Here is a 23,435-nt window from a genome sequence, read left to right on the forward strand (position 1 = left end):
GCCTTGCATGCCTGAGGCCCTAGGTTCGATTCCCTAGTACCACATAAGCAAAAAGAAAAAAGCCGGAAGTGGCACTATGGCTCAAGTGCAGCGCCCAGGCTCAGAGTTCAGGCCCTATGACTGGACCCCAAAAAAAAAAAAAAAAGTTCTAAGTTTGTGGTGACTTTGTGTGGGCTTTCTTATGGGCATCCATACTGTTTAGTAAAAAGGTAAAATCTGAGACATAACTGCTTTTCTATATATTTGCAAAAGAACTTCAATCCACATAAGTTTACTGTTAGATTTGGAATTTACTGCTTAATTTTCTCATTGCTTTTAAAAAGCAAATAATAAAAGGAAAGTTCTACAATTTAACCACTAAAGAGAAAGAATAATATTTTTATATTTTAGAATTTCTAAACCTGTTGTGTTCTGATTTTTTTTCCTCTGAACTTTCACAATTTTCCTTCCTTCATTCCTTCCTTTCTCTCTCCCTTTCCTCTCTCCCTCCCCTCTCTTCTTTCCTTCTTCCCTTTCCTCCCTTCTTTCCTCCCTTTAATCTCTTTCTCGAGCTGGTACCAGCACTTTAACTCAGGGCCTAGGCATTTTCCTTTAGTGTTTTTGTTTTTGGTACAAGGCTGGTGCTCAGCTACTTGAGCCACAGTTTCACTTCTACCTTTTGGATAGTTAATTGCAGATAAGTGTTTCATGGCCTTTTCTGCTTGAGCTGGGTTCTAACCATGAACCTCAGATCTCAGCCTCCTGAATAGCTAGATTACAGGTGTGATCCATGGGTTCCTGGCTTCACAATTTTTTTGTATTTGCTATCAAAATGTAATTAGATTATGTCCTATTTCCATTTTGCATATAAAACACTTTTTGTAGGCCATTTGAAAATGGAACATTTCTAAGAGAAAACCATAGCCACAGCCACCATAAGGTGTTCCTTGGTAATTAGCGGTGCGGTCTCTGGGCTAATTTATGTACTATTCAGGAATCTTAGGGGATTGTATCCCTGTGGACAGTTCTTTTGTTCATCAGCTTTGTTTTTGACTTATCAGTCTTGAGCATATTCTTTACCCCACCTATACTTGGAATTGATTGTGAAGATCAAACACTGAACAGTATATTTACTGTTACAATATTTATTTTATTTTTTTGTGTGTGCTGATGCTGAATATTGAATTCAAGGTCTTATACTCTTGCTTGGCTTTTTCAGTGGCCTGGTGTGTGCTACTACTTGAGCTACACCTGCACTTCCAGGATTTTGCTCGTTAATCGGAGAGTCCCTTGGATTTTCTGCCTGGCTGGCTTCAAACCAACATCAGACTGAGCCTCCTGAGTAGCTAGATTACAGGCATGAGCCACTGGTCCCAGACTCTTAAAATATTGCAGCCTCCTGGCTACTTAGGAGAACTGAGATCTGAGTATCTTGGTTTGAAGCCCAAAGAAAAGTGCTTGGGAATCCCAATTAACCAGCAGAAAAGCAGATTGGAGTGTGTGACTCAAGTGATGGAACACCAGCTGTGAGCAGAAAAAAGACAGCAAGAGTATGAAGCCTTGCCTTGAGTTCAAGCCCTCACTATTGGCACAGAAAAAGTGCTCAAACAATAGATTGATAGATCCATTTAGCAAAATGTATTAAATAATTACTGACATGAAAATCTGTTCATATTTAATTAGAAGTATATAATGATGTTTAAATTAGGTACTTTCTGTTTTTTACAGTACTAGAGTTTGAGCTTGAGCTTTGAGGCGTTGAGCCTGGTTCGTTTGCTTGGCTGGTTCTCTACCACTTGAACCATGCTTTCAGACCATCTCTTTGCTGTTTATTCAGACTTGGTGATTTTTTTCTCCCCAGCCTGGCTTTGTCCAGTTTGGGGGGGAAGTTTTTTTTTGTTTTGTTTTTTGTTTTTTGTCGTTCATGGGGCTTGAACTATGGGCCTGAAAAGCCTGTTTAATTAAACTGAATGAGACCAGGTGCTGTTGATTCCTGCCTCTAATAGCCACATGAGGTTGAAATCTGAGAATTGAGGTTCTTAGCCAGTCTGGGCTCAAAAGTTCATGAGAATCCCATTTTCAGTAACCAGTGGAGCTATGCCTCAAGTGGTCTAAAGCTGTAGCCTTGGGCACAAAAGTTCAGGGACAGTGCCCAGGCTCTGAGTTCAAGGCCCAGGATCAGTACCAAAAAAAAAGTTTATGTAAATGAGATGGTGTTATGGATCTAGGAACTCATTACTGAATTAATAAAGTATATCAGATTGACATGTAGTTCTGTGGTTTAGTGCTTGACTTGTTTCTGTGAGACCCTGGATGCAATCCTTAGTACTGTAAGCGAAAAAAAACAGTAGTATTTGGAATAAAATATAGCCTACTTTATCCCTACCTCTAAACAGAAAACATTTATTGTTCTGCAAAGAAATGGAACCTAAAAATCTTTTAGAAGCTAGGTGGCTGGTGTTTCACACCTATACTCCTAGCTATTCAGCCTGAGATATGAGGATCAAAATTCTAAGCCATCCTGGAAGAAAAGTCTGTGTGGCTCTCTTGTGTTCCAAGCTGGAAGTGGAACTATGGCTGTAGTAGAGTGACTGTAGCCTTAAGTAAAAAAGCTAAGCAATAGTGGGAGGCTCTGAGTTCAAGCCAAAATATCTGCATACATACTCCCCCCAAAAAGACTTTTCCAACATTTGTTCTGCCAGTACTTAGAGCCTTCTCATGTCTTGGTGAGATTGTGTTCATTGAAATGAATTCATCAGACTTTATATCCTTGTCTTCCCTTTAATTTGTATTTTATGAAATGCATCCTATAATAGTGTTATTTTAGTAATGTACTATGTATATATTTATTTGAGGTTGCATTGCACTTATTATCTTCTTCTGTTTTAGTGCTTTTTTAGGACCAAAGGATATATTTCCTTACTCAGAAAATAAGGAAAAGTATGGCAAACCAAATAAACAAAAAGGTTTCAATGAAGGCTTATGGGAGATAGATAACAATCCAAAAGTGAAATTTTCAAGTGTACAGGTGAGTCATTGGATATCCACTTAGTTTAGTATTATTTATTCAGTCTTGGAGGAAAAAATACCATCATAGCTATAGGAAAATAAGATGGCATTTAAGAGTCTTAGTAATTTTGGATTAAATTGTGTTCTTATTTATGGAATAAACTTTGACTTTTTATGTCTAGATGAACTACTGAAATTATTATACTGCTAAAGAGACCTCAGAAAACTGAGAAATGCTTGGTTATTTACTCCTAAGAATAAAGTTTAATATATTAGATTTAAAGCCATATGTACTGTCTTTTTTTTCTTTATTTTTTTTTGTCAGTTGTGGGACTTGAACTCTGGGTCTGTGCACCATCCCTGAGCTCTTCAGCTTAATGCTAGAGCTCTACCACTTGAGCCACAGCACCACTTCCAGTTTTCTGGTAGTTAATTGGTGATAGAGTGTCAGGGACTTCCCTTGCCCAGGCTGGCTTTGAATCTCGATCCTCAGATCTCAGCCTCTTGAGTAGCTAGGATTACAGGCGTGAGCCACCAGTGCCTGGTTTCTACTATATTAGCTCTCAGACATTTCCATACATGCATACAAATCGTTGAAAATAAGTTTTATTCTATTTTCATACATGTGTAAAGTACTTAATTTGCCCTCTCCTTGGCCCTCTTCCCTCCTGCTAGTACCTGATCACCCAGAAGAGCCTATATTACTTTCCTTTCATTCATTTTTTTAAGTGAGTATTACACAAAGGAACTTTGCCATGTTATTTCACATATATACATATATGCTATGTTCAGTTCAGGATATTTTTTTGGAGGGGTCAGTTGTGGGGCTTGAACTCTGGGCTTGGGTGCTGTCTCTGCGCTCTTCAGCTCAAGGTGACAGACCAGGGGGTTGTGTGTGTGTGTGTGTGTGTGGTGTGTGCGAGTGTGAGTGTGGGTGGTGTGTGGTGTGTTTGAGCGTGAGTGGTGTGTGTGTGATGTGATTGAGTGTGTGTGGTGTGTGTGTGTGTGATGTGATTGAGCGTGTGTGGTGTGTGTGGTGTGGTATGAGTGTGAGCATGTGGTGTGAGTGTGGTGTATGAATGGTGTGATTGTGAGCAAGCATGTGTGGTGTGTGTGATTGAGTGTGAGTGTGGTGTGTGTGGTGTGATTGAGTGTGAGCGTATAGTGTGTGGTATTTTTGGTGTATGGTGAGTGTGAGTGTGAGTGGTGTGGTATGACTGTGTGATGTGAGTTTGGTATGACTGAGTGTGGTGTGAGTGCTGTAGGTGTGGTGTGGTGTGATCGTGTGTGGTGTATGTGAGTGAGCGTGTATGGTGTGTGGTGTGTGGTGTATGAGCGTGTGTGATGTGTGGGTGGTGTGATTTGAGAGCGTGTGTAGTGTGATTGTGAGTGTGAACGTATGTGGTGTGAGTATAATGGGTGGTGTGATTGAATGATAGCGTGTGTGGTGTGTGGTGTGAGTGGTGTATGGTGTGTGAGTGAGCGTGTGTGTGGTGTAATTGAGTGTGAGGGTGTGGTATGTGTGGTGTGATTGGTCATGTGTGGTGTGCGTGGTGTGTGGAGTGTGACTGTGTGTGGTGTGTATGATTGTGTGTGTGGTGTTAGTGTGAGTCATTCCGTTGTCCTAGGTGCTGGGTGTGAATGTTGCCTTATGCTCCAGGCCGCCCTTCATTGGCTCTCCAGGGAGCAGAGCACAGAGCTTGTGGGTCACCCGCTGCTCTGCGCGGGGCCGGGGTCGTAGGGTCGCTGGGTCAGCGGGGCCAGCAAGGCTGAGGGTTGGCAGGCCCAGCCTGGCCTTGGCTCCCACCCTGACTGCGCCCAACGCCCGCCACTCCATGGCCCCCGCGGTCCTGGAGGCAGAGGTTGGAGGCTCTCAGTTGGAGGCAGTCTGGACCAACTTCACCCTCATCTCAGAGCGACTGGTGAGGAGGGCACCTGGCACGGCAGGGAGGCCGGGTGGGGCCCTGTACCCGGAGGGGGAGCTGCCTGGCCAGGCTCTGGGCCCGCCCGCCCCCCTGGACAGGGCAGCAGGTGCTGCTCCGCAGGTGGCCGCTGGAGGGCGCTGTCTCCCCGGCCTGCAGAGCCGACAGAGGCCTTGTGCAGCCAGGATCCCATTAGTGGTGGAGGGGTGTCTGGTCCAGCGAGAGGGCGGCCCAGGTCAGGGGGTGACTGGCCAGCCGGGAGTGGGGAGGCCCACACGGTGGGGATGGAGGGGTGCGGTGGGAGCAGTGGGGGGCGTAGTGGGGGTGAGGTGTAGGGGGAGGTTCTGGGTGCAGCATGGGAGTTCTGCCCCTGATGACTTTCTTCTCTGCATAGCACCTGATGCCTGGCATTTCCTCAAATCATCTTCACAACACATAGGAGGTGGGCACCTCTGCAGCCCCATCTTTTTACACAAGAAGTTAAGTAATTCAGCGTCAGGTAATCACGTGAACAGGTCTGCCAGAGTTGGAGAACTTCGTCTCTTTGTTCCAAAGGAAATTGGACTATCTGTCTCCAGAATGTGGCTTTGCTCTGTTAAATGGCCCCAGGGCTGGGAAGGTGGCTCAGTGGTAGAGCTCTTGCCTTGCGTGCCTGAGGCCCTGGGTTCGATTCCTCAGCACCACATAAGCAAAAAGAAAAAAGCCGGAAGTGGCACTGTGGCTCAAGTGGTAGAGTGCTAGCCTTGAGCTGAAGGGCTGAGGGACAGCACCCAGGCCCAGAGTTCAGGCCCCATGACTGGACCCCCCCCCCAAAAAAAAATCGCCCCAATAAAAGCTGTTGTCTTCACTTGAAAGGTAGGGGAATCAGGAGATACTTTAGGTGGAGCATAAAAGCCTGTGCAAACATAAAAGATCATCATTCTATTGTTGATATATATCCTAGTAAGGACATTTTAAATGCAATGCAAACATAACACAGATTCCCTGCTGATGTTTCTTACTTAGTAATTTGTGAGTTCGACTTCTGAGCAGATCTTCATTGAGACACTTGAGTCATAGAGAAAAATAACACTTGGCTTTGGAGTTCATCAACTTGGAAATTTTTTTTTACATTTTTTTTATTGTGAAAATACTGTACAGAGGGGTTACAATTACATGGGCAAGATAATGAGTACATTTCTTATCAAGCATTGTAGCCTCCTCCTTTGTTTCCCCTACCCATCCCTTCACATCCCCCCCCTTCCCCAATCCTCCCCGCCCCCTCCCCACCGAAGTTGTAAAGTTCGTTTTCGACATGACAACTTGTACTTCTCATTGTCGCAATGGGTCCACCTGTATCCCCGTTTAAATGACTTGTTTTTCCCTTTCCCCTCCACAAATTATACCGACATCAAATACAGTGAAAGCATAGGTTATACTGTGGGGGAAGGACATACAAAGCAACAAAGAAATAATCTTATAAATGCGTTAGAAACAATCGCATGAAAGAAAACATTTGAATACATATCTTAGGGTTTATTTCCCTAACATCACCTCATCTGACCTTTTCTGCTTGACTCAGACATATACTAGATATTGCAAATAAGGGGAACCATGGGACCTATGTTTCTTTGGGCTTGGCTTACTTCACTTAATATAATTTTCAACTTGGAAATTTTATTATTTTACTTTGTGAAGACAAGGCCTTACACACATGGAAATGAGAAACTAATTCGTAAGTGTACAATTAAACAGACACAGTTTGTATGCAAGTGTACACAGATGTATTAACTGAAGTATGGTATTTGCAGGGGAGAATTCGGATGGTAAAATTCCTCAGGAAAACAAACTCATAGTCCAATGAAATGAATACCAGGAAACTGGCACTTTAAAGGTATGAGTAGGTCAAGGGGAGGGAGGGTGGATGAATGAAGAGAGGAAGGCAACCATAATACTTAATATGTATTCTGTGAAACCAAGAATTGAGAACAGGGCTGGTTTTGGGAAGGTTGGGAGAGAATGATGAAGGAGTGGCATGATCAAGGTGCATTGTATTTATAAACTGACGTGTGCCACCACTGATAACAAAACCACAATATAAAAGGTGCAGCGAACACTGGGAGACATTGGCATAGGTGAGAATTACCTGCCTGACCACTGATAGAACCACACAGGTACTTCAATGGGGAAAACCATTTCACAGAAATCATCTCAGGGAGACAGTGAATGTTTTGTCTTTAGGGGGTATGCAATATTTGGATATCATAGAAAGGAAGGATTCGAGGCACGAGCAGGGGTGGTGGGGGAGGAATATGCCCGGTCCCTTCCTGTGCTGATGAGGTGCAGAGGGACAGTAGGGTTGCGGTGGAGGCGTGGGGAGAGGAGGCTAGAGGAGACCTTGAATGTCACATTGAGGACGGGTTTTGTGCTGCAGCAGCAGAGGACTGTCAGGAGCACAGAGGGAAGATTTCCCCGGTGGTGCTGTGGAGGCAGAGACAGGAACCAGAATACTAATTAGGCGTTCATTGCTAATACGCTCATAGGAGGGGTGGCCAAGAGTAGGATATGAGAGATGTGGAAAGTCAGTATGAAAGCACAGCTGAGTTACTCAAAGACAAATTTCCAAGTGGGTAATGAGAAAAAGAGAAACTCTCTGACACAAAAATAGAACAAGGTGAAGGAATTTGGTGGGGGCGGGTGGTTAAGAAGGTGCCTATTTTGAGATAACAAACTTGCTTCTGGATGTAATGAGTTTTGATGTGCTGTTAGAATGTGACGTGTAGACGTCCACATATAAAATTGCCAAGTGCAGATATCTGAATTCTGATGGTGTGAAGCCCTGGAGTGCCAACGTGAACCGTGAAACCAAGAGCTTCTGAAAAATTTAGGCCCCAAACGCTTTGAGATGTCAAACCTCAACCCGTCACTAAATTATTCACATTTGATTTTGTTCTCATAATGAACAGAGCAAAGAATCCGTTTTTTTCTCACAGATTTTTTTTTTGAAGTTGGCAAAAATAATGGATTTTAAAGAAGTCATCAATGATCAGTGAACTTACTTGGTAGATTCTTTTTTTCTTTTTGGTGAGGAATGACTCACATACTAGAAAGTATAAAATCCAGTGGCAAAATATACACATGAGTCCCCCTATACGTACCACTCCCATCAGGAAATGGAACGCTTCCAGCACTCCAAATAGTGCCTTCCTTATAAGTTAAGGTCTCTCCAGGGTGCTACCTTCCAGAATGACTACCACTTTGAACAATATCCACTTAAGTTTTTTTTTGGGGGGGGTCCGGTAGGAGGGCCTGAACTCTGGGCCTGGGCGCTGTCCCTCAGCTCTTCAGCTCAAGGCTAGCGTTCTACCACTTGAGCCACAGCGCCACCTCTGGTCTTTTTTGCTTATGTGGTGCTGAGGAATCGAACCCAGGGCCTCAGGCATGCAAGGCAAGCACTCTACCACTGAGCCATCTTCCCAGCCCCCACTTAAGTTATTTTTATGCCTTCAGCTCTGTATGAATTGAATCATACAATGATATATCACATACTATATATATAGATCTTGTATCTGTGATAATATATATCTTTGGTTAAGATGCATTTTTCTAGTATAGTTCATGGAAACAAATCTGGAGACGTGGATGCAATTTACACTTATTGAGGAACCATGCCACCCTAGTACATGAGGCCATCGGCCACACATAGGGACTTTGTCTGCATTGGTGTACACACACACACACACACACACACACACACACACACCACAGACATAGGCTGAAGGCCCCTAGGTGAGGTCATGGCAGACTCAGGCACTGGTTATGGCCCAGGTTTTACCCTCTTTTCTCGAGTGGGGGGAAGACTTACAACTCTCATGTGATCATCTTAGGGCAAATGAATATTTTTATTTTACCCCCACTCTTGGGGTAGCGACAGGAAAGTTGTTTAGCCTTTGCAAACTGATTTTTTAATCTAAGTGCTGAAAAGTTAGTTTGCTCTTATAATAGCATAAATAAACACTCTTGGAGCGAGAGCTCAGTTTTATTCTTCCCTCTTCAGCAAAGCATTAAAAACAAAATCACCTCCATTCTAAACACAGAAACCTAGAATTACAGGAAGGACATCTCATTTATTTAATAGTGGTAAGGAAAATACTTTATGGAACAAGGACCAAGGACCTTAGATAAGGGGACTAGAGCCACAGCTACCTGCAGCTGTGCAATGAGTTACAGGCAGGGAGGGAGAGGTGGAGGCCTTGCTATTATGTGCACAGAAACACCTTTCAGTAATCCAGAAGCTCAGGGCTGCCCAGCATGCTTTGTATTAGAGGCTGGGGACACCATATTTCTTTGTATCCTTAGAGTTTCTGTTGCCTTCTGAAACTGATACAATACAAATTGTGTGTGTGTGCATGTATGTATGAAAGAGGAAGCACTTTAGTTCAAATGAGCACTTAATATTCATAATTTCATCTAATTTTAATAAATTATATATGGGAAATACTGAATGGGCCACAAAATATTTTATTATTACTATTTTTTAAAATAAAATGTTTTTCTCCATTTCTTCTGTCCCACCTTCAATTTTTTGTTGCTTTTTTTTCTTATGAGCAAGAATTATATCTTCTCAGATTCTCAAAAATTAATCTGCTTTAAAAGAAGTTAGGGAGAAAAACATTGTTTGAAAAAGAAAACTTAGTCATCCTGTCACCTGAATGCATATTTGTATACTGCTTAGATATTGCTGCTCCAAGTGATTCTGAACAGCTTTTCAAAGGGTGCGTTGGTATGTGGCATTTCAGAGGGAGATATAGCTTAAGTCCACAAAAGGACACATATTAATTGGGGATTTTACTTTATTTTGGCACAGAGTTTTTTTTAAAAAATCACCTGGGTGGATTTTAAGATATAGACAACGTTTCAGATCTGGTTTTGGAAGCCTGATTGAGAAAGTTCTTTCTCCCCAGCATTTAGGACAGCATGTTCTCTCTAAAGAAAGCTGTCTATTTTTCTTTTCTTTGATGGACCTTCAGTTTAGAACAGACACAAAGCTGGGAACACAACCCAAGGCAGAAAAAATTCACTCCTATGTACTGTTGTTCAGGTTGACTGTAGGACACAACCTCAAAGGTTATGGATCGGTGGTGGGGCCTTGTCCCTGCGTGAGCATGTTTTCTGGACTTTGGCTGGAGCTGAATTCCTGACTTCTGAAAGGAGGGATGGGTCTGGGTTTCTAGCGGGAACAGCCAATGGGAAGGAAGAGTGTCTCAGGCAGGCCACACCGCTAAGGCATGCTGTTAACACACCCTCCTGCACACTGTTCGCCTGTGTTTGAAATCCTTCCAGGATACTGGGGTTACTTTTTTTTTTCCAACCAGGAAGAATACATGATTGGATTCTTCTTTTTATCCCTTCCTTCCTTCCTTCCTTGCTTCCCTCCCTCCCTCTCTCACCCATCTCCCCCTCCCCCTCCTGCCCTCCTCTGGAGCTCTTCTTTCCAGCAGGAGCTTGAGAATAAGATTATTATCCAATCAACTCAACAGCAGCCCATGTCAGTGTCCACATGTGCATCTGAGACGAGAAGAGATTCATTTGTGACCTGTAAACTGAAGTCTGCTTAGGTCTGTAAATATGAATAAAGCCCATTCTCCTTAATGATGAAGGTAATCTCCAGTAATGTAATTGTCTTTCTTAACTAGTGGGGATAACCCATTTCTCTCCCCCCCCTCCTCTCACACAAAAACTATGCTTCTCATAGAGTGATCTTTACAAACACAGGGGAAATATGTCTTTTGGTTAATTGCATTTGAAAGAGCTTCCCCCCCCCCTTTTTTTTTCTTTTTTGTATGAGAGACTCTTCTTTCTCCACCACAAATTATGTGTTTTTCTAATAAATATTGTGGTGAGCTGCTGGGGCTCTTATGGGCTAACTGTGGAAGTGGTGTGTGTGGGACGCACTCCTGGCTTGGGTTAGGTTTGGTGAAAGTTGCTGCTTTGGTTGCTGCTACAGAGGAAGGGCAGTTTCTTTCTGTTGCCATTGTTTGTGGAACTTTGGTGGACCTGGAGTGGATTGTGAGACCCCCCTGCCAGCCCATCCCCTGTGAGCACAGAGCCGTTGTCTCTTTCCATGTGTCATGTGCATTTTCCAAAACATTCAGCTGTGCCTCTAAGAAAGAAGTACAGCTTCTTAAGATGGCCTAGGAATGGAGTTGTTTTCTTTTCAATATGGTTTTGGAAAGAAATTTTAGATGGAAGGTAGAAATCAAGTTGTACAGAAGGTCTTAAGTGTAAGCCAGGAATGCAAAGATTAGACTCACTGGTTTAGTTAGGGCAAATAACTTCACTTTGAATTATTTTCTTCTTTTGAGGGAAAAAAAAGTAGATCTGTGTTGAAAGCAGTGTCTGAGGAGACCAATTTATAACACACAGCAATTGCAGAGACAAGTTAGGTGACACCAAGAGCAAGTGTGTCTAGGCAACCCCTTTAAAAATACCCCAACCGAGGTTATGAAACCACACAGCTTCTTTGAGGAATAACGCATCCAGGGCTAAAGCAGCCTAATTTTATTCAAGGATTTGAAGAGTAAAAAGGGATTTGGTTCTTTAAAAAAAGGAAAAAAGAACAGCCTAGTGAGGATTATTGATCAGTGAGGGATTAAACATTTGCTGGAATACAAAGCGTCAGGAATTATCAACATGGACATCACAGTGGCCGGCCATTCAGCACTTGGAAATGCAAACAGCCCAGTTTCCCACTGATCCAATGGCAGCAGCCCGGAGCTCTTGATTCCCTGTGTGTCCAACTCTGTACTCCCTGCCCCTGGACAGGGATGAGGAGATGGGGTAGGGGTGAAAGGAAACTTACCTTGCTCTTTTAACTTCTGTCTGTCTGTCCCTCTGGAGCAGGCCAAGCACAGACCAGAGAGGGAAAGCACTGGGGAGCCTAGGAGAGGTCCTGAGGTCCAGAGAGGATCAGGAGATCTACCGGGAAACCTCAACTACCACTTCCTCCTGTTGCCAGGGCTGTGGTCCTGTCTGCTTGCCAGCCCGCACCTGCCTCTGTGGTTCACAAGGAAAAGGCACTTGGCACTTGTACAGCCGGCCCCAGGGAGTAGTGCTGGGGCCATCCCGCCCTTTCTGGTTTTGTCTTTTTCTTCCCCCATCAGGTGCCACTGGCTTTGAACCATGTAATTGCATCAATAAGCCATCTCTGGGATGGGTGGGTGTGTGTGTGTGTGTGTGTGTGTGTGTGTGTGTGTGTGTGTGTGTCTGTGTCTGTGTCTGTGTCTGTGTGTCTGTGTGTGTGTGTGTGTGTGTGTGTGTGGTGTGTGTGTGTGTGTCTGTGTGTGTTCTGCCACCCTGCCTCCTGGAAGGCTTTGCAGGACTGAGGACATTGGTTTGGATCCTGAGGCTGATTTTTATCACCTCTGCATAAGGCTGAGCCTGTGAGGAGAGAAAGTGAGAGGGAGGGAAGAGGAAGTCTGACTTTGCACTTTCAAGAGCATGTGTGATTTTCCAGGATGTACATCATATACATTGAAGCATCTGTGTTGTGGGCTCCCCGGGATTTGCCTGTTCTCAGTGCCGATTCTTTGTGCACCCTGCATACATCCCACCTTTTGGACTGGGGGAGGCAGTGGAGGATGTTGTATAAGAGGACCAGTGTCCTGACCCACGTGCTGGCTGGGTTAAAACAGGCGCACAGATACTTCAAGCTCCAGCCCACGTCTCTACCTACCCCTGGGCAGGAAGAGCCTAGGGTCACCGTCTGCCTCTTGGAGACTCAGTTTCCCCATCCACTGTGAAGTTTTTGATAAAGGCCTTTATTTTGGGTGCCACATTCTCATGCTGAGTCTCCTATTGCCTTCTGTTGTCAACTTGAGGAGCCTTTGAAACTTTGGGGGAGACGTTCCCATCTTTTTCTTCCTTCTTCTTTTCCATACATTGGACTGTGTTGCTATTTTCAGGCCACAAGTGATGAGACTGAAATGTAAGTGTCTTGATGTGCCAGGTGGGGACATCAGGCCATCTGGCTCAAAAGCTGGAATTCTAGGCCATGTTAACTGTCTGAACCGCAGAGGTAGAGAGAGCACACACAGGGCCACACTCCCTGACCCGTGAATGTTACAGATGTGGCCGGACCAGGCCTTGAGACCATGTCAACCCTGGTCCAGAGGAGAAAGGACACACTTCACCCACAGCTCTTTTTAGGGAGCTGGGATTGAGTTCCATCTGTAGAATCGCAAAGTGTTTCTGCGTTCGGAGCCACTCTTTCTCAGACGTCAAGTAAAGACACACAAGGTTGCAATGAGGGTTATGCAAGCCTGTATGCTGGGGTTTGGCTCAGGATAAGCCCTAAAATGAGCACACTTTGCTCATTTTTGCTGTTCAAAATTTTGGTGATCCTCAATGGAATTCTATGCCTCCATCAGAAAGAATGACATTTCCCCATTTGTTAGGAAATGGAAAGGTTTGGAAAAAATTATATTAAGTGAAGTAAGCCAGGCCCAAAGAAACATAGGTCCCATGGTTTCCCTTATTTGCAATATCTAGTATAGGTATGAGTCAAGCGAAAAGGTCAGATAATGTGATGTTAGGAAAATGAACCCTTAAATATGTATTTTAATGTTTTCGTTTCTTTCATGCATGTGTTTCTCACGCATTTATAAGATTATTTCTTTGTTGCTTTGTATGTCCCTCCCCCACAGTGTAACCCCCGCTTTCACTATATTTGATGTCAGTATAACATGTGGAGGAGATGGGGACAAACAAGTCGTTTAAGGATTCAGGTGGACCTGTTGCAACAATGAGAAGTACAAAATGTCATGTCAAAACCAGCTTTACAATGTCGGTGTGGGATGGGGTATGATTGGGTGCGGGGGAGGGGGGAGGCTGGGAAGGTAGGTGAAGGGTAAACAAAGGAGGAGGCTGCAATGCTTGGTAAGAAATGTATGCATTATCCTGCCCATGTAATTGTAACCCCTCTGTACAGTATGTTCTCAAATAAAATAAAATAAAATGTTGGTGATCCTAGGGTTTAAACTCAGGGCCTTGCACTTGTTATACGGATGCTTTACCACTTGAACCTTGCCTCCAGGCTTCCTTTGCTTTCTGCCAATGTTGTATGACTGAGTCTGAACCCACCTCCTCTAGGTTCACTGGTGATGTTGGACTCAGGGGCCCATGTCACCGCACTGTTTTTCTCCCCCAGAAATAGCGTTTTGAGGACCTTTCTGCCCGGTCTGTCCTAGAACCTTGATCCTTCTAATGTCAGCCTGCTAAGTAGCTGAGATGATAGGTGCCAGCCACCAGCATGTAGCTGAGGATGTGTTGTCCCACTGTGATCCTACTGAGCCCAAACCTTAGATGCACCCAGTGATTGTGTTGGCGAATTGACATCATCGGATGAGCAGCATATATGGCTTATTTATTGACAGTCGAGGTCCAAGCCCTGACTAGGCCCAAAGCCTTAGCCTCACTCTTGGTCCATGGAGATGGAAGACTATCCAGGCAGATGTGTCTCAAAACAGCAATGCTGCTGAGTTTGGTGTGTGTGGTTGTTTGGGGTGTGTGTGGTTGTTTGGGGGGGGTGTGGTTGTTTGGGGTGTGTGTGGTTGTTTGGGGGGGGGTTGTTTGGGGGTGTGTGGTTGTTTGGGGTGTGTGTGGTTGTTTGGGATGTGTGTGGTTGTTTGGGATGTTTATGATTGTTTGGGGTGTGTGTGTGTGGTTGTTTGGTGTGTGTGTGTAGTTGTTTGCGGGAGTGTGGTTTGGTTTCCTGCTCATCAGCCTTGGTGGGTGCCATCTTCTCCCCTCCCCATGGGATGCTCTCTGCTCACAGTGGTGTGACCTGTACCCCTCTCTATTCTCAGTGTGTAACCTGTACCTCCTCTCTGCTCTTGGTATGACTCTGTCCACTCTCTGCTCTTGGTAGTGTGACTTGTATCCCTTCTCTGTTTTTGGTGTGACCTGTACCCCCTCTCTGCTCTTGGTGTGACATGTACCCCAGGGCTAATTTAGGCCATTGGGATTTAGAATGCAGTTGGAGGTGGGAAGGAGAGGGGACTGGAGAGGGAGGCTGGGAGAAGAGGTCTGGTCCCACACCTGCTCGCTGCTCCTCAGGGCACCTCTGTGCACTCCACAGGGCCACTGTGAAGCCTGCTGGGGAGGAGCTCTATCCTGGCTGTCCAGGGCCCCGCGGAAGGAAAAGCAAGGGAGGAACGCGCTTGAAAATAACATCGTGACTGTTCATGGGGTAGAGTTCTGCTTTTGCCAGCTTCATTTTTAATGAAAGGATGGAAATGTCCAGAGGCAGGGCGGTGGCTAATGGAGTTGCATTGTCCTCTTCTTATTGGAGTTTCAACAGCAGGGCATCCAAGCTCACTCTCTGAGACTGCATTCACGCCAATGTGCAATATGAAATGGAGTCCCTTCCGCATTCACCTCTCTCTAGTCCCGGGCCTGGAACAGCAACTTAGTCTTCACCTGGTCTGATTTGAAGGGATGATTCTCCAGCGCCCACTCCTTTTCTTATGTTGACAGTGGTAGTGGTGGGGGGGGGGCACAAATTTACATGACAAAGGACATAGTTCACCTTTTTCACCTGGGAAGTACTTGTGTTTGTTTTCTGGGTAGATAAACTACATTTAAATGGCATGAAGGATTAAATAAAGTGTTATATTTATTTCCTTACCATTGTTAAGGACTAAGTACTTCTGGGCTTTCTTTTTCTTTTTTCTTTTTTACTATCTGGCAGCAAAAATGCCAGCTCAAGTAGAAGTGTGGTTCAAGTGGTAAAATGCCAGCTTTGGAAGAAAAAGCTAAGGAAGAGCATGAGGCCACCAGATTGAAGTCTAGGCTTCCAGTCCCAGAGGCAGGCTGTGTGTCACAGCCCATTGGGGTCACCCAGCCCAGCACTGCGTAACAGACAGTGAAAGGGTCAGGACATGACTGCCATCATTTTGTTTTTCTTTGCATGCTAGGCTTTGAAGTCAGGGCCATGCCCTTACTAGACAGAAGTTATACCATCTGAGCAATGCCTCCGGCCCTGTTTGCTTTATTTATTTTTCAAATACGGCTTCCAGGCTGACCCATCAGCACCTCTCATGCATACTTGGATCATTAATGTCAGCTGCCCACGGCACTCATTCTCCCTCCCCCCCCAACTCCTTGGAGTCCAGCTGGAGGCTCACTGCGGACACATCCTCATGGCTGCTGTAAATGGAAGGGACCCTGGTCATCAGCAAATGGCAGTGTGAGGCCAAGCAAGGTCAGAACTGGTCAGGAATCAGGACTGGTAATGACTCTGTGCTTAGGGGCAGGCATAGCTCCTGATGAGTGGGTAGAGGACTGGACTATGTAGCTTCAGTGTATCTGTTTTCGGGCGGTGACTATCATAGACACATTTGGGTTTTGTGAGGTTTTTGAACCGTGAGGATGGAAGTCAGCTTGAGACTCAGCTGTGGATGGGTTGGTTGGTCCGTCCCATGTGCCTGGGACACAGCTTGCTTTGGCAACTAGGTAGCAAGTTGCCCTTACGACGTAAGTTTATGATTTTCTCAAGTAGAGACTATATTAAACTCCACGAAGGCACAAGGCTTGACTTGTTCTGGCCACAACTAGTTCCTCCTATTGTCTCCAGACAGAGCAGCAGCTCCACAAATAAGGGATGGGAGGGGGGCATCACCCAGGAAGCATTGTACTTGTAACCTGACTTCTGGAATTGTTACCCTGGGTGCAACCCCATCAAAATACTAATAAAAAAGTCATGTTTTCTTATTTGTTATGAACAAATAAGAAAAATAATTTTAAACAACCACACTCTATAACCCATAGATAATTACTTCTTTTTTTTTTTTTTTAAGAAACAATCATTGGGCTGGGAAGGTGGCTCAGTGGTAGGGCGCTTGCCTTGCATGCTCGAGGCCCTGAGTTCGATTCCTCAGCACCACATAAGCAGAAAAAAAAAGCCGGAAATGGCGCTGTGGCTCAAGTGGTAGAGCGTTAGCCTTGAGCTGAAGAGCTGAGGGACAGCGCCCTGACCCAGAGTTCAGCCCCCATGACCGGACCCAAAAAAAAAAAAAAAAGAAACAATCATTGTTGGAGAGTTTTCTTTGAAATACAAAAACTCTTCTTGGAAGCTTATCTGTGTATTAGACAACAGAGCCCCTGAGTTTGAGTTTGCAAAGACTTGGAAATGGAGACTTTCAGGATGATTGCACTCCTTCCCGGCAGTGTGTTTCCATACCCATGCATTCCCACAAAAATTTCCTCCAGTCATTTTTGGCCCTCTAATCTTTGTTACCTAGTTTAGAAAACAAAACTTGGGGAAAGTCATGTGAATTGAAAGTTGTGCTTTTCTGTATATGGTTAAAGAGATCTTCCTTTGGGAACTGCCTACATTTCTTTGCTGTTTTCGGCAAGTTCTCCTGGCTCTTGCTGCTCTCTTTCTTCCTTAGAGGATTCTGTAAGGTCTATCCATCATCCAGTTACCAAAATGCACCTCACTGGGGAAGGAAAAATAGTTGGCGTAGCTGAGTGTTTGAAAGGAAATAGGAGAAAAGACATGCCTCCACACATTGAACCATCTCTGATGCGCTTTGGGAAATTCATAATGACAGATGGGTTGGGGAGAAGGAGACACACTCCACAGTGGGCTTCCTTTCAGATCCAGAGCTCCTTCCAAGGTGGTCTGAGCTATTCTTAGCAACTGGGGCTCCACACATTCACCCTGCCCCCCCAGAAGAGAAGACTGCTTGAGGCAGCTTTGTTGCTTAGAATTTTGCTCCAAACAAGAGCCAAACCAGGCAATGCAGGCATAGATGTGGAGAAATCTAGAAGTCTATTTCATAGAACTTGAAGGACCAAGGCACCTGACTTCTCAGGACCTGTGCTTCTTCAGTCCTCTGATAGGAGTGAGAAGTTCTTTCTGTCGCATTTGGAATTCTGAAAGAAGTGATGAGAATATTCGTAGGGAATGGTGGAGATAGGAAGGTTCCATAGTCCCTATCTTTTGGACACTTGCAGTGTGGAAATCATTGAAATTGTTTTCCCCTTCTCTTGTTTATTCAACTCTACCTATCATTGGTTGATGGCTCAGATTATCTCCCTTCCCCCCCCCAACCCCCAGTGTAGTAATGCATTTCAGGGTAATGCAGAATTTCAATTTGGGGTGTAGAGTGATATGGTTTGATCATGTGTTACAGAGTTGAAGTTCTGAGACCCCGCCTCCCCCATGGAGTTAGGAACTTTGCGCTATGTAGTCACTCTAAGAGCACCTGTGGATTCTTTCCTAGGCTCTCATACTTAGCCACGGACCATGAGCTTGAGCTCTGCCTCTGATGGGCACCAGTTCAGTGTCCATTTTCACCGTGAACACATTTGTGTGGACAGGACCTTCTGTTTGGGGAGGGGGGGCATACCGTGGTGGCTGTGGCAAGACAGAGAAAATACCTACGTCTGTAAAGGTGTACCCAAGCTGAATCCACAGACTTGTATTCCCAGAATGGCCTCAACTGGTGATCCTCCAGATCTGAGTTCCCTGAGTACCAAGGATTATAGGCACCAGTCATGGATTCCTGGCATGATGCCTAAATATTGCAGCGGATGCAAGGAGTTTGAGAAGTGGCGACTGCCTTACAGGGGGTTGTGAACTCCATAGGGACCACAAATGCCTTTGAGAGGGAAGAGAAGGAGGGAAAACCCTAGGATGTCTTTTAATTTAGTATACTTACTGGAGATACTAGGAACCACTGGAAGTACAGAAACTTAAGCTTTTGACCTTTTTTCTCTGGCCAGAGACTGTTCATTGAATTTGCAGCCCCTTATTCTGCTGCAGATGTCAAATCAGAAGCCATCTATCCACCACAGGCAGCTTTATTAAATGTTCAAATTGGTTATGGAAGTGCCCTGCCCACCTGCACTGGCCTCTTTCCCTTACCCAGCTAAAAAGACTCCTTGCAGACACACCCTCATGGCTGCTTTGCCTGCTGTGATCTCAGCTCCTTTCCAAATGCTTGCCTTGGCAGCTTCCCCTCCATCGTGCCTGTGCCTCTCGGACTGGGTTCCCATGGTGGTTGGATATTGAGCTGCTTGTTAGAGGAGGAAACAAGGGCTGTTGTGTACAATGGCAGGCCTGAACTGGCCCTGAGGCAGGGCAGACGCTCTCCCAGGTGGGACTTGTCAGGGCCCAGGGCAGGCATCCTGTCACTGGGCCTTGGGTCACTGTGGTGAGCAGCGGTCACACTGGAACTTCTCTTTCTCAGAGAACAACAGGTTATATCTGACCAGATTGTCTTCTCTAGGGAATCTGGTTCTCCACCAACTCCTGGGGGATGCCTGGGGCTTGAGTCCATGCCAGGCTTCACTCCTGTCCAGAACTTTTCATTCCAGAAGTTTCAACCACTCAGCCAACCCCCCGCCCTTTGCTGCATTCTCTTCTCTGATTCTGTGGCTTACACTCTTCATTTTCTATGAACTGTGAGTTTCCCTTCTGGCTATCCTTGGTTCCTTCCCTTTAGTTTGATTGTGAATAGGGTCCTACTTTGCTTCTAGAAACTTCTTTCCTTCTACCTCTCATTTGGGGGATACTTTACTATACTTCTTTTGGGGGATTCAAGAGTGTTTATGAATTGTTTCTTAAGTGGGCAAACTGCACATACTCTTTAGAGCAGTTTGTGTGTGGGAGGGTGTGCGTACGTGCAGTTTGTGTGTGTGGGGGGGTGTGTACGTGTACATATGTGCTTCAACACAACTTCAGAAGAGAGGTTCCGCTCCTGATTTCCTGATTCAGAGAATGAGGTACAGAAGATTCAACCCTGAGTAGTGAACAGGGGAGGGCCAGGCAGCCTGAGCTCCAGACCTTGTTCTCTGTACATCACCATCTTATGTGACAATGGGACAAGTCTCAGTGTCAGAGCAGCAAAAGTACTGAGTTGAAACATTCAACCAGGGGAATCTTTTACAGATTATGCCCTCATGAAATGATCGATTTGGCAGGGGTTTGGAGTAACACATGTATGAATTTATTGTAGGAATGTATTAGATCAGTTCTCTTCTCCTCCGTCCTGAGGCTTTGGGATGGTTGCTGACTGGTTCACTTGCAGGAGTTTTCCTGTTCATAGCGCATGAGCAAAATGAGGGTGAGAAAGTGCACAGAGGAAACTGATCATTGACAATTATTTGAGCTCTTCTGCTCCCTCTATCTGATAGTGCCAGCGACTTCTTAACTGGCATGGACTGTTTGCTCTAAGATAGTTTCCTCTTTTCACACAAACTCACAAACTGGTGAACTGTCATACTGTGTCTTTTCAGGAGTATCCAAATGTAAGGCTGGCTGACAGCTAGTTTGTTGACTCCTAGAAGATAATAGCTATTGTCTCCGAACAGATTTGTTTCAAAGATTCTTTACCTGAGTTCTGGAACCACTTGTGAGGTGAAAGATCTCTATCAAGCTGGGAGGAAAGGCCACCATGTTGGGTGCAGCCTGCAGGGAGTAGACTCAGCCATTCTATTTGTACACCCTACATCTCTTTGTGGCTGTGGAGGACCAAAACTTTGAATGCCCTTTCACTATTTGCTGCAAAGTGTCCCAGGCTTTTCATATCTTACTTGCTGAATGGGTTTGAATGGTCAATGCAATCTAAGCTATACACATGGGAACTCAGATAAGCTATACAGGGAATTGTATTTAATCAAAGACTTCAAACAATAGAAATTAAGAGGCAATGGTGTGTTTGTACATTTAGGTTTCACTCTAAAAAAAATAAAACCAAACTGAACAAAAATTGATCTCAGTGCTTAAGAGGAAAATCTGCTTTTAACAATTTCAACAAAGGTTGATTCCCCCCCATCTTAAAAAGCCCCGTCAAACTAACTTCTTAATGATTTATTAACCAATGAGGAAATAATGAGGACTACAATTCCTTTGAATTGTATAAACCTGCATAAAAGATAGATCAAAATGACAGTCCAAGATAAATGAATGTTGAACTGATCTATTGAACTCTTCTAAAATACTCAGGTCGAAAAGAAGCCTAGATCCAGGCTACCTACTTGAACAATAAAAAGACCAGCTCTTGTTGGTTCCAGTTGAGGATGTGGATGGTATGCTTTAGGTCCAGGAGGAAGGTCAATCAGCTAAATATGTCAGAACCCTTGGAGCAGAGGGAGAGCTGTGTGGACAGGCCTTGGGTTTGACCTCAGAGCCTCACCCTGGGTAAGCTGGCCACCACCACTTGGCTGGTGCTCATCACAGCCTTATCTTTTGTGTTTTGAATCTGCTTTTTGTCTTGTCATGGTCTGATGAATATTTGTTAAGTTCTTGTTACTGCTGGTACCAGCTGCATGCCATGGCCATTATGGTAAAGAAGACACATGCTTTCGGCCCTTCAATGGTAAGATCTGGATGAGAAAAACCACTTATTCATCATGTATCGCTACACATACCTGTAATCCAAGCTACTTGGCAGATGAAGGTAGGAGAATTAGGATCTGCGGTCAGCCTGGGCAAAAGAAGAGATCTTATCTAAAAAAAGAAACTAAAAGCAAACAGAATGGGGGGTGTGGCTCAAGTGATAGAGGTCTTACCCAGCAAACATGAGACCCTGAATTCAATCTCCTACACTGCAAGAGAAGGAGGAGGAGGAGGAGGAGGAAGAGGAGGAAGGAAAGCAGAAGAAGAAGGTGGAGGAGGAGGAGAAGCAGCAACAGAAGACGGAGGAAGAGGAGAAAGAGGGGAGGAGGAAGAAGAGATGGGAAAGGAGGGAGAAGAGGAGGAAAGGAAGAGGAGTATGAGACGAGGAAGAAGTAGAAAGGAGAGGAAACAGAAGAGGAGGAGGAAGAGAAAAGATGAGTGAGTTATTTCCAGATAAAGAGAAGGCAGTTTGGGAATGGGGATATTCGATTAGCTCACAAATGGATTTACTGTTACAATAAACACACTATAACTTAAAGGCATCGGAAGTCATAAATACATGAGATACCCGTTATCCACTGAAACTCACAGCTTAGCAGCAGCTGTCCACCTTGTGGTCATGTGGCTGACTTGGGGCTTCTAACTGCGGCCCACTGCCCGAGTTTTGAGAGCAAAGCCTCCTGCATAGTCCTGGCCTGGGAAAAGATCCAAATGCAAAGTTCTAAGTGGAACGAGCAGGGTCATCCATCTAGAGAAGGACTGGTGTTCTGTCCACTGCATCCTGTCTTCCCTTCAGAGTAAAGGACGGATATCCTTCTCCGCTGTGGTCACAGTTGGGAGGGATTGCTTTGTGGGGAGTGGAGGCGTGGTGTAACGATGCCTTGTGTATGAAGACGGCAAGCTATTTTCTCTTCTGGACTCTGTGATCTGTATCATGGTTTGATTGGCTGGAAGCCAATCTCAAGCTAAAATTCCTACCCTGCCCCACCTCCCCTTGGAATACAGAGGTCATTACGTAGTACTCATTGTGTATTTCTGTATTAACTCCTTTCCTGTCTCCATTGTATGCTGGTATCCATATCTTTCTACTTTCCCATTCTCTCATACACCTAGTTTATCAGAGCAGTTCTGGAATACAGGAAGTTATAAATAATTAAAATGTATTAAATTGCCTGGGCCTAGGGTGGAATTTGAGAGCTTTGTTTTGCTCTTCTTTGCTGCCGAGGGGCGAGCCGAGCCATCCTGTTGCTCTCCTGCCTTCCACTCACTTGGCCTTCCCATAGACCTCGGCGGTTTTTGCTGCTGGGTTTGCCATCCAGGCTTGGTTTAGGTTCTCCCTGAATCTTTGTCAGTAACCTTGGTCTAAGGAGCCTGGGTGTCTTTTCCCCTGAGCTCATACTTGAATCACTCCACAGGTTTGTCTTGCCTTTCTTGTCTTCATAAATTGTAATAGCTTCTTTTGTCTTAGACACAGAGGTACAAGGAAGGGTTAAGAGCTGTGGAATGCTGGGTGCTTGCTCCCCAAATCCCTGTAGTCTGGAGCAAGGAGATAAGATTAAATTTTGCAAATCTCTTTACAAGTCCAGTTGAAAATAAGAACCTCCTTACTTTTCTTAGAGGGATAGATCTGTCTGATAGTGACCCTGAGTTTGTAGCCAAAGGCAACTTTTAGAAACCTTGAGTGGTATTGGGCTCTGTCACTGACTGGTAACTCCAGGTTAATGGCTTTGTTGTATGGTTTCATTGTTCTCAGTGGAGTGTTAGCTCCTCCCCATAGTCCAGGGGATAAAAGGTGAATTGTTTGGTATAATATCTAATGATCAATATATATATATATATATATATATATATATATATATATATATATATATATACTACTACCATTAGTCTGCCTTCTGCTTATTTGTCACATTAGTTAGTTGGTCTATCTTCTGTAAAGATTATTTATAACAATTATGGTCATTACTATATCCACCATAGAGGAACCATATGAATACACACTTAACATCTTTATTTTTCTGTAAACTTGCCTTTTATAAGTGCTCACTCCTTCTTTTCTTCCCTTCCCTCCCTTCTTTTTCTTCCCTTTTTTGTGCTTGAGCTGAGTCTTGAACTTATGGCCTCTTGCTTGTTTGGCT

At 44.7% G+C, this 23,435-nt stretch overlaps 1 long non-coding RNA gene across 1 annotated transcript; it reads right to left on the bottom strand.

Moving 5' to 3' along the window:
* Window positions 1-19,883: 19,883 nt before the first annotated feature.
* LOC138834492 (uncharacterized) lies at window positions 19,884-22,193 on the bottom strand. The gene is made up of 3 exons (XR_011374143.1): window positions 21,887-22,193; window positions 21,330-21,385; window positions 19,884-19,995 (listed from the first exon to the last, which is right to left on the bottom strand). It is a non-coding gene; the product is annotated as an uncharacterized lncRNA (long non-coding RNA).
* Between the last annotated feature and the right edge of the window lie 1,242 nt (window positions 22,194-23,435).

The sequence above is a fragment of the Dipodomys merriami genome, unplaced genomic scaffold (assembly GCF_024711535.1).
Source record: "Dipodomys merriami isolate MVZ:Mamm:240054 unplaced genomic scaffold, mDipMer1.0.p SCAF_2165, whole genome shotgun sequence".
Classification (NCBI taxonomy): Eukaryota; Metazoa; Chordata; class Mammalia; order Rodentia; family Heteromyidae; genus Dipodomys; species Dipodomys merriami.